The following is a 9,416-nucleotide window of genomic DNA, read 5'->3' as shown; positions in this document are numbered from 1 at the left end:
AGTTTAATTTGTTGCAATTACAGTAATTTTGAGCTTTTGAACAGGCATTCGTTTGGGTTTAGTGGAGTGTGACAAGTTTTGCTAAACATTTGAGTTTTGATGGAATATTGAACTAAAGTTGTTGTCGGCTTTAGGAATTTTTATGGGCTTATGATGAGAAGTTGATGTGCTTATATCAGAAGTTATGGGTTCATTGATACCTATGGATTTGTGTTGAGGAATTTTCGAATTGGGTTTGCGCTAGGAAGTCCGTAGGTATTCCATTCGGCATTGATTTATTAGCATTTTGAGACTTTCTCGTTCCATGTACATCAAGCAGCATGTCCCGACAAATCTCAAGGGGGCAATTTGTAGACACAGAAAATTTGAGCTCGAAAATGGACCGATTAAATTATTATTGGGCCTAATGTTGAGATTGATTATTGGACCAATTTAATTAATTGGGTCATGATGATTAAATTAATTTAATTAGCCCAATTAAATTGATGTTGGGTAATTGAATTAATGGGCCAAGCCTGATTCATATTTGAATTTAATAATAATTATAATTATAATTTAAATATAATTTTATTATATTTGAATTTAATAATTATAATTAATTTGAATTTGAATTAGATGATAGAGTCTTGAACCTGGACTTGATTATGGCAATGTTCATTCCCTTAATTAATTAATTAATTAATTAATTAGGGAGTTTGTTGAGGGAAGTTGGTTGCACACTCCACTATAAATAGAGCCCCTCATTTCACATTTAAAACACGCCTTGAAGATTGAAGATTTGAAAGCATTGAAGGCATTGAAGGCATTCTGAAGCAGTTAGAGGCTTGAAGTATTTTGACGGTTCTAGTTGAGTATCACGCCCTTGAAATCCCGGAAGGCCACGCCACTTGAATCCCGGAAAGCTACGCCGTTTGAATCCCGGAAGTTACGTCAGTTGAATCCCGGAGGCTACGCTATTTGAATCCCGGAAGTTACGTCAGTTGAATCCCGGAGGCTACGCTATTTGAATCCCGGAGGCTACGCCACTTGAAACCCGGAGGCACTTCAGTAGAACACGTCAGTGAAGAATCAGAGGACTATACAGAGATTTTGTACCTGCAACTTGAATTACACACACACTGTAACCCGATATTGTGAATATATACAATTTCGAATTTTTTGTGTTTACAATTTTATATGTCCAATCCGTTAATATAATCACATTATTAATATGTGTAATTATGGATTCAATTAACAAGGCATGGTTGTAATTATTTTTTATTTAATTTTTATAATATCAGTATAAAATTTATATATGGTGTGTTGCGCGGCCATGGGCCAACAATCCACCTAGTGTAGCCCAAATGGTCCATAAGTATGAACCACGCCTAACACAGCCCACTTAATAGAACTACGCCTAACACAGCCCACTTAATAGAAACATGATTGTTATACTGTGGACCCTGGTCCGAAACCCGTCGTATTGTTACGGTTTTTTTTTTTTAAAATTAAAATATAACTGTAATTTGAACAATAACAAAAATAGTGACGAAGGAACAAGAACAAAAAACACACATAAATTCATCAGATCACAAAAACACACACGACAAAAGGTGAATATTTAAACAACATTGTAAAATTTTAAAAACATGGAACATAAGAGATGATACTTGAACTTATATTCTATGCATCCTAACATTCGAATGCACAAACACATCACAACATGTGTTACTAACATGAATACACAGAACGGTTGTCTAGAATACACAGAATATTGACACAAAATACACAGAACTCATCATCCTAACATTCGAATGCACAAACACATCACAACATGTGTTAATAACATGAATACACAGAATGGTTGCTTAGAATACACATAATATTGACACAAAATACACATAACGCATCCTCTAAACATTCGAATGCACAAACACATCACAACCTGTGTTACTAATATGAATACACGAAACGGTTGCCTAGAATACACATAATGATTGCTTAGAATACATAGAACTCATCTCTAACATTTTGATACAGAGTGCATAATGCATTGTGCACCCTGGTCCACGATATAAATTGTCAATGAGTTGTTTGAGTATGCTCATAACAACTTGTTCATTCTAGCTATGGAGCTTAACTATCTAGATTATGTGAGTCTTGTAATTCTTAATTGTATTTTTTTGCTTTGCTCTTCAAGCAGTCTCTTGATCCGTATTTCTTTTTGGGATATTAGAATGTTAGTGAATCGTGTAACTTATGTTTTAACCAAAGTAACAGGTTCTCAATCAGGTCAAGAGTCATAGACTTCTTCCCTTTTACTTGTATTTGTGATCGTTTTCTTCTATTTAATGATTATATTTGGTTTGCCTTCAAAAAACTTATTCTCCAACACAAGTTTTAGATTATGAGTCAAACTATAATACTCTCTCTGTCCCATTTTACCTGTCATATTTACTATTCATTGGTTAAACCAATTATTTCTTTTTTGCTTATTTTTTTTAGTAATTTTTTATTATTTTTAAATTTAATTTTTTGTGTTTAATAGTACTTTTAATGTAGTTTCTAAATATATAAATTTTATATATTAATGCTAAACTTAATATTATGAAAAATTAGATTAAAAAATACTTCAGTCAAGCAATCATTTTGGGACGGAGGTAGTAATATTAAGTGCATAATTTCACTAAATAATTGTTATTAATTAAATTGTATAATGTACTTGGAACCATCCCTACATGGCGGTTAGATTGTTCTTTTTCTCCAAAAAGAAGGTTAATTACGATGGCGATTCAACGGTTCAATACACATGGTTAAATGTGTGCACAAAGAATTGCTTTTGAAATTTGAACATTAATCTCTTTTCTCAAATATTGTCTACTGAATATCTGAACTAGTGAGTTAAACTCGTACGGGCTACTTGGCTATTACATTGTTTTTTTGGATTAACGAGGTAAACCTCACTCCTGCTGTGTGAGTAGTGAGTAAACTCTCGTCCTGTGACCTTAACCGACAAAGGACTACAAGTAGTTAAACCAGCCTAAGTTATTCAGCCTAAGTTATTACTATTGTTTGTTTATCCTAACAATTTCGTCTGTAAAAGTCTTTGGTCAAACTTCCGTTTCGCCATTTTTATTTTTTAGCGTAACATGCACTATGCTCATTAAACCCGTTTCACAACCTGGGCCGTATTCATTTTCACACAAGAGCAAACAGAAATCTATATATAGATACTGTTGATTACCCAAATTCCAATTTCATGTAAAATATAAAGGCTAATTCCGGGTTGAGCTTAACTCTATTTGGGGTTCCAACAGGGTTAGATATTGGTAGCGCATATTACAGCCTTACAGCTCAGCTATGGATTACACTATTTGCATCAGCAATCCTACCTTGTGGGAAGTATCTTAGGTACTAAATAGACATTATTGCTGGTTGCTGCTTACTGGTTACTGAATTCGTCTTTCACTTGTGTGGGCTCATTGTTAAGATCGTTCGTGTGTGGGTTTATTGTCATTCTTTTGTTTAATTTCACCCTTCTTTTTGTGATAGTGTAAAGTGGCAATTGTTAATTTGTTATACATGGAACATGGTCATCTTGTATTGTGGACCTGATATATATTCTGTACCAGCAGTTAAGTTTATGTGTTCGTAGTTAATATATTATGTGTAATTGCAGGTAAATCGTGAGGGCCCAGGCAACCTCTAGTCAGTCTTTGTTGGTGACTCTGTGCAGTGATCCATCTCAACACTCCCAATGGCCCAAACTCGAGCCTGGGAGGAGGTGGAACCCCACTGGAGTGGGACTTTAGGTCAGTGGTCTACCACTTTAGTTAGCCCTGCTGGGCAACTTGAGAACTAGGATGCTGGAAATTAAAGAACTCTGTAGAAGATGGTAGTTGCTTACTTGCTTTGCATCCAATAACCCGGGTTGTGGTAGAGCATATCTTATACTGTCACAGACTCACAGGGAAATGATGGTTAGTTCCTGATTAAGATACCCATGATATTTTTGCATATGTGGCTACTCGATGCTGCATTTCAATGGATCAAGATTGATCATTACTTTTGATGCATGTAACATGGTTTTGGGTCCAATGATCCATTGACAAAATGTCCAATGAATATAATCTATCTGTCTTATTCTGATGCTGTGGAATATAATGTGCACTGATGCCAAAAGAAGTCATCACTGAGCTAGATGAGGAGCTTTCTTGAGATCTTTTCTGGATTTGGGTGATTATTGGTTTCATAATTAACAGGTATAGGCGGATCCTCTTTCTTTTGGTTTGATGGTATGTGTAATTTTGATTATTATATTGTACCTATTACCATCTTCCTTTTCTGAAACACTCATGAATCCAATAAATTTTAGCGTTTATTAGGTCTGAGTTGAGAAGTTCCATAATCTTGCCCTTAACAACACATTATCAACTTGTAAATTTGCTTTGAGGCCTTTCAATCCCCTCTTTTAGATAAAACTAACATAGAAAGTGAAAGGGCATCTACAGTCATTTTCGTGCTTTTGTGACTAGCAAGTAGACTTATGTTTTGTGCTATCTTTTCTTCTTCTTGTTCTGTTCTTTTTCCCAGTGAAAGACTTGCAATATAGGAGTAGAGCAGAATATATCATTATCAAACAATAATTAGCACACCAATAAGCACTAGCTAAACTTTAATCCGCATAACATAATAGGAATATGCAAAATTCAAAAGCAACGGCTATTTCTCTCATCCCCATTAGGATGTGGATTCTAGCTAGCTAGTATTATTGAAGAGAATTGTCTACCTTTAGAGAATAGTCACAGATAAAGAATAAAGGATGAAGATTTGTGCGAGGTTTTCATTGTATACAATATTCATATTGTCTGGTTAAAAACGGTGATTAGGATTCCTCCTTATCGAATCCCAGGTGAACATGGATGCATTTTGTGCTTACATGTTTTGGCTATGTGTGTGGTTTCAGCAAGTAACGGCCCTATAGGTCGTCAAACAACTTCAAATGTGTCAAACCCTCTAACGACTGTTCCTACTTTTCCATTATGAACACTATTTTCAGTTGTTTTACTACAACTTCAAAAAAATGGAACTTTTACAGATGCTCTAAACTAGACAGGGACCTAGCTAGAGTGATTTTTATAATTTAGGCATATAGTCATTATACTCTATTGTTAGGCCTTCAATTTACTAAGAATCCTAAGATCTTTAATTTAGATATTCAATGATCAATTTTATACTCTGTTCTGGCTGCATTTAAAACATATTTCTTAGTCTATTTATACATTGCATTGTTTGATTGAGTATAATAACATATTTATTCATTAATCCACTTTATTATATAGTTTTTAATGAGCTTTCATCTTATTTTCTTTTCCCATTGTATCTTAACACAATGCCCAGATCTTTATCATCAAATGATGCTGCTTATGATTATTCCAAGAAATGTGGCACAAAACTATGCTACAACAAAATAGGGGATCTTGATAAAGAGAAAACATATTTGCCAAATCTGCCACCGGGTAGAAAGTTCTGGTTTCAAACCCCACAACAAGGCATGTTAACTATAGCCTATGTTGTGACAACCCTAGCCGAGTCGGTCAGACTGTTGGCTTGGTAACCACAAGGTTCCAAGTTCAACTCCTAGTAGGAGCAGCCTATTTGCCTTCTTGGTTTGAGTTGATCAACTGCCTTAGTTTGATCTCTTAAAGGTAGATACACATTTTTTATGTGGAAGGGGAACTTGAAGATTGCCACTGAATATGCATCTTCAGTTTGCTTTTGAATTATTGAGAATCAAATCAAAAAGGGAGAATAGATATTGGGTTCATGAGCATTATGAGGAATCGATTCCCACATGGTAATTGCTTGTAACTTTTTTCCAGTTTGGAACTGAACCATGTCTACCTATACTACATAAGCCTACTCAAATGGAGATTGTCTGTGCAGGATAACACCGATGCTATGCACACACTTGGTGAATGCGAGTGTGCACATCCATATCATCTTTACGTGGCTAGCATCCATTTTACTGGCAGATGGAGGTGAAATATCCTTGTGCTCGCCTTCTAAATATGATTTTCTCTTGTAAGTTCTCCTAGAAATGGATATAGAACGGAACATAATATTAAAACCATTTAAGATGAAATTGTGGGGAATCTGTAAAGAGGGGAATATAACTGTGGACTTATGCTCGGGAAATATGTGCCTCTCTCCATGCATAATTCGTTTAACAGTTGACAAAACATAAATTAGAGAGCCAACACTCCTGTCCATATGGTACTCCTGTTAAGGAAACCATTTGAAAGTATAAACGTATGAAAAGATTATTTAGGGCCCCACCAGTAAGGTCGTTTGATGTATATATAAACCATCCCAACTCATTCACCAAAAGCCACCAGTTTCAGCAAGCAATTCTTCTGTTTAAAGCTGTGTAAGGCCAGTGCTCTGCACCTTGTTCTTCCAATCTTCCATTTTTGTAGGTAAGGCATTATTATTAGTGTTTTTTCTTATGCAGTTTATATAATTTCTTCAATCTGGAAGTACACACTTCATTCTTTCGGTTCATACACTTGCCACAATTTTGGATTGGAAGATTGATGCAAACTATTTTCTAGGATCCAACTATTCAACTTTGATCAATAACAAGATTAATGTGTGAATTCTAGTATTCCATCATTCACTTTGACATGTCAGAAGGCTTTGCTTTTCAGAAAGATGTGATTATTTTCCGATGCACCTGATAACTAATGAATACTACAATCATTATTCTATCTTGTTGCATTTTTCTTTAAAAATCCTGTTTGGTTTTGAATAAATATACTTCGAACCTTTTGTTCTTGCCATATGTTTTATTATTTGAATGTTCAAATTTTCCAGAAACCAAGACAGTGAATGAACCAAGAAGGAGATTGGATCTGTGCCGCTTGTCAACACATAAATTTTAAGAAACGAGATGCATGCCATCGATGCAATTGTCCTAAGTATGCTTCTGAAGCTGATGCTGCTTTTTATGGACGTAATAAATCAGAGGTCTTGCCCGGGGACTGGTACTGCAATGCCTGTTGTGCTCACAACTATGCAAGCCGACCGAATTGCTACAGATGTGGAGCCTCGAAAAGTGGCTATTATGGCCTTGGGGGTGGAATGATAACACCGGGAAGTTATGGATATGATGCAAGTGTCCCTCCGGGATATAAGAAAGGTGACTGGATTTGCAACAGGTTAGTTGACAACTTGACATTAACTTGTATTTCTTCACATATGATAACTGTCTCTGATTAAGAAACGACAAAAGCAGAAGTTTCAAAAATTCATACAGTAGTTTCCATGCAGAATTTACTGCCAAATACATGATCACATTACTCACAGAATAACAAACTGTTTTAACACAAGAAGTTATTGATCCTCGATAAAATAGTAACGATTTTCATGCACTCTTATCTGATAGAAATGCATGTTATATTGGACAGACATGGATGTGGTTGGCACAATTATGCCAGCAGAACGGAATGTTATAAATGCAGGAATCCTCGGGATTTCAGTGAGCCATCTTCCATGTGATTCGGGTACAGCATAGTCATTCATTTTTGTTCTTCGAATGCAACTATTATATTCAATTACTAAAACATTTTATGTCTTTCTTTTGTTCCCAGGAGATGATCTCTAAAGAAAGTAATTAAGGAAGAGAGGCATAATATCCTAGAATTACTAAGAATCCAAAAACCCTTTCTTTCTTTTCTATTTTCTCATGTATCTCTTGCCTTTTCTCAGTTGAATAATCTCTGACCAATTTGCACTAGGATGGTTTCTTACTATATTGTTGTATGGTGCAAAAAAAAAGTCACTTGAATGAAATCCCCTTATATTTTCCACTGTCTTGTATTTGATGCTTCAAATATTCAAACTTTTATAATTGTGTGGCACCTTTTGTTGATTAGTAATGTGTAGGCTGTAACATATAACTGTAAAGAAAACTGCTTGGCAGTGTCATTTTTATTCATGGAAAAAAATGATGTGTTCACCAATTGCTTTTTTCTACACCTAACATCATGGATTCATGCCATTATTTGTTATTTGTAGACAAGAACCAGATGCTCCACTCTTGGGCACACTGTTATTGACTGAAATCCAACTTTGCCTTCCCTTTCTTGCTCTTTCATTGCAAGTTCACTTGTTCAAAAAGGATGTTTATAGGGATATTTGAGCTGGTTGCACCCCCATATGGAAGGGGTGGGTTTGAGTCTCAGTAGAGGCGATGTTGATTCTTTGTGCTTCAGTAGGTTGAGAAAGTGGTTATGAACAATACTACATTGTAATAGAGTCAATAGTACTTAAAAATAGGGATATTTGAGCCTCTTCATTGCCAGACTTAAGTCATATGTTACAATAATGCTCTAAGTTTTTTGCATGTTACATTGGTTTCTGAAGAAATGAGATTAATCTGTTTGAGTTTTGATCGACCACATTCGGGTGGTTGTGCGGATGACAAACAAATCCTATATTGTACTCCGTAACATATATAACCCATTGCAAAATTCAAGAGATTTATTATTATTATTATTTTTTTGAAAACAATTCAAGAGATTTTGAATTATTTATTTTAATGTTTAGCCCATATATTGCTAAACTTTCAATATCTTTCCTGATGCTAGGCAAGTACCATTGTTCACATGAGCTACTTCCAGCATATCTCCTGGGCTCCAGACAACTAGAACAGATTCTATATATAATTAGAGCTACCACTTTCTGTTTCACACAAAAGTTTTTTATTCTTTCTAAGATATATAATCAACATTATTATGTCCATTTAGTAAGATTCTATCAACTATTGGAGTTTTGTAAAGTCAACACAATTCTTTATTGTACATATTTGGCATTGTGAAGTTAAAAGATACGGAGTAATTTATTTGTAGATAAGATGTTTATAAATAGGGTGTTTGGCGGATTTACTTAGCTGATAGCTGTTAGTGGGGTTTGACTAGTCGATAGCATTAGCTGGTTATAGGAAAATGTTTGCTAAATTATTTGTTAGCTGATATCTGATTACATGCAAAATAACCTTTAAGGATATGAGTGTATTATTTTAACTTTAATAATAATAATAATAATAATAATAATAATATTATTATTATTATTGTTGTTGTTGTTGTTATAGAATTTATATATAAAAAATAAATAAATAAACATATGTTCACGAGCTTAGGAAGCTGGTGAACATTAATAAGTAATCACATCTCTTGTTGCTAATTATCTTCACGATATTAAGCAACAGGTTTATGAGCCCTGTCGACGGGCTCAAGCACCCCCTTGCCTAGTACTGTAAAGAGACAATGAGAGTAATGAGACTAGTAGACAGGACTGTTGAACCCGTCTACACAATTTTGTTGTTGTTGTTTTTTTTTTTTTTTTTTTTTTTTTTTTTTTTTTTTTTTTTTTTT

At 34.6% G+C, this 9,416-nt stretch overlaps 1 long non-coding RNA gene across 5 annotated transcripts; it reads left to right on the top strand.

Annotated features, from left to right (window-relative positions):
* Positions 1-3,192: 3,192 nt before the first annotated feature.
* On the top strand, positions 3,193-8,003 carry LOC116014006. Of its 5 annotated transcripts, none has more exons than XR_004097325.1 (6): positions 3,195-3,390; positions 3,659-5,836; positions 5,926-6,063; positions 6,856-7,199; positions 7,449-7,544; positions 7,632-8,003. It is a non-coding gene; the product is annotated as an uncharacterized LOC116014006 (long non-coding RNA). The 5 variants fall into 5 exon arrangements; XR_004097322.1 differs by having other exon boundaries at positions 5,926-6,458; XR_004097323.1 differs by having other exon boundaries at positions 3,196-3,390; positions 3,659-4,241; positions 5,380-5,836; positions 5,926-7,199.
* Positions 8,004-9,416: the final 1,413 nt, after the last annotated feature.

Source organism: Ipomoea triloba, chromosome 3 (assembly GCF_003576645.1).
Source record: "Ipomoea triloba cultivar NCNSP0323 chromosome 3, ASM357664v1".
NCBI classification, from domain to species: domain Eukaryota; kingdom Viridiplantae; phylum Streptophyta; class Magnoliopsida; order Solanales; family Convolvulaceae; genus Ipomoea; species Ipomoea triloba.
The sequence above is the reverse complement of the archived record's forward strand: the minus strand, read 5'-3'. Positions and strand labels throughout refer to the sequence as shown.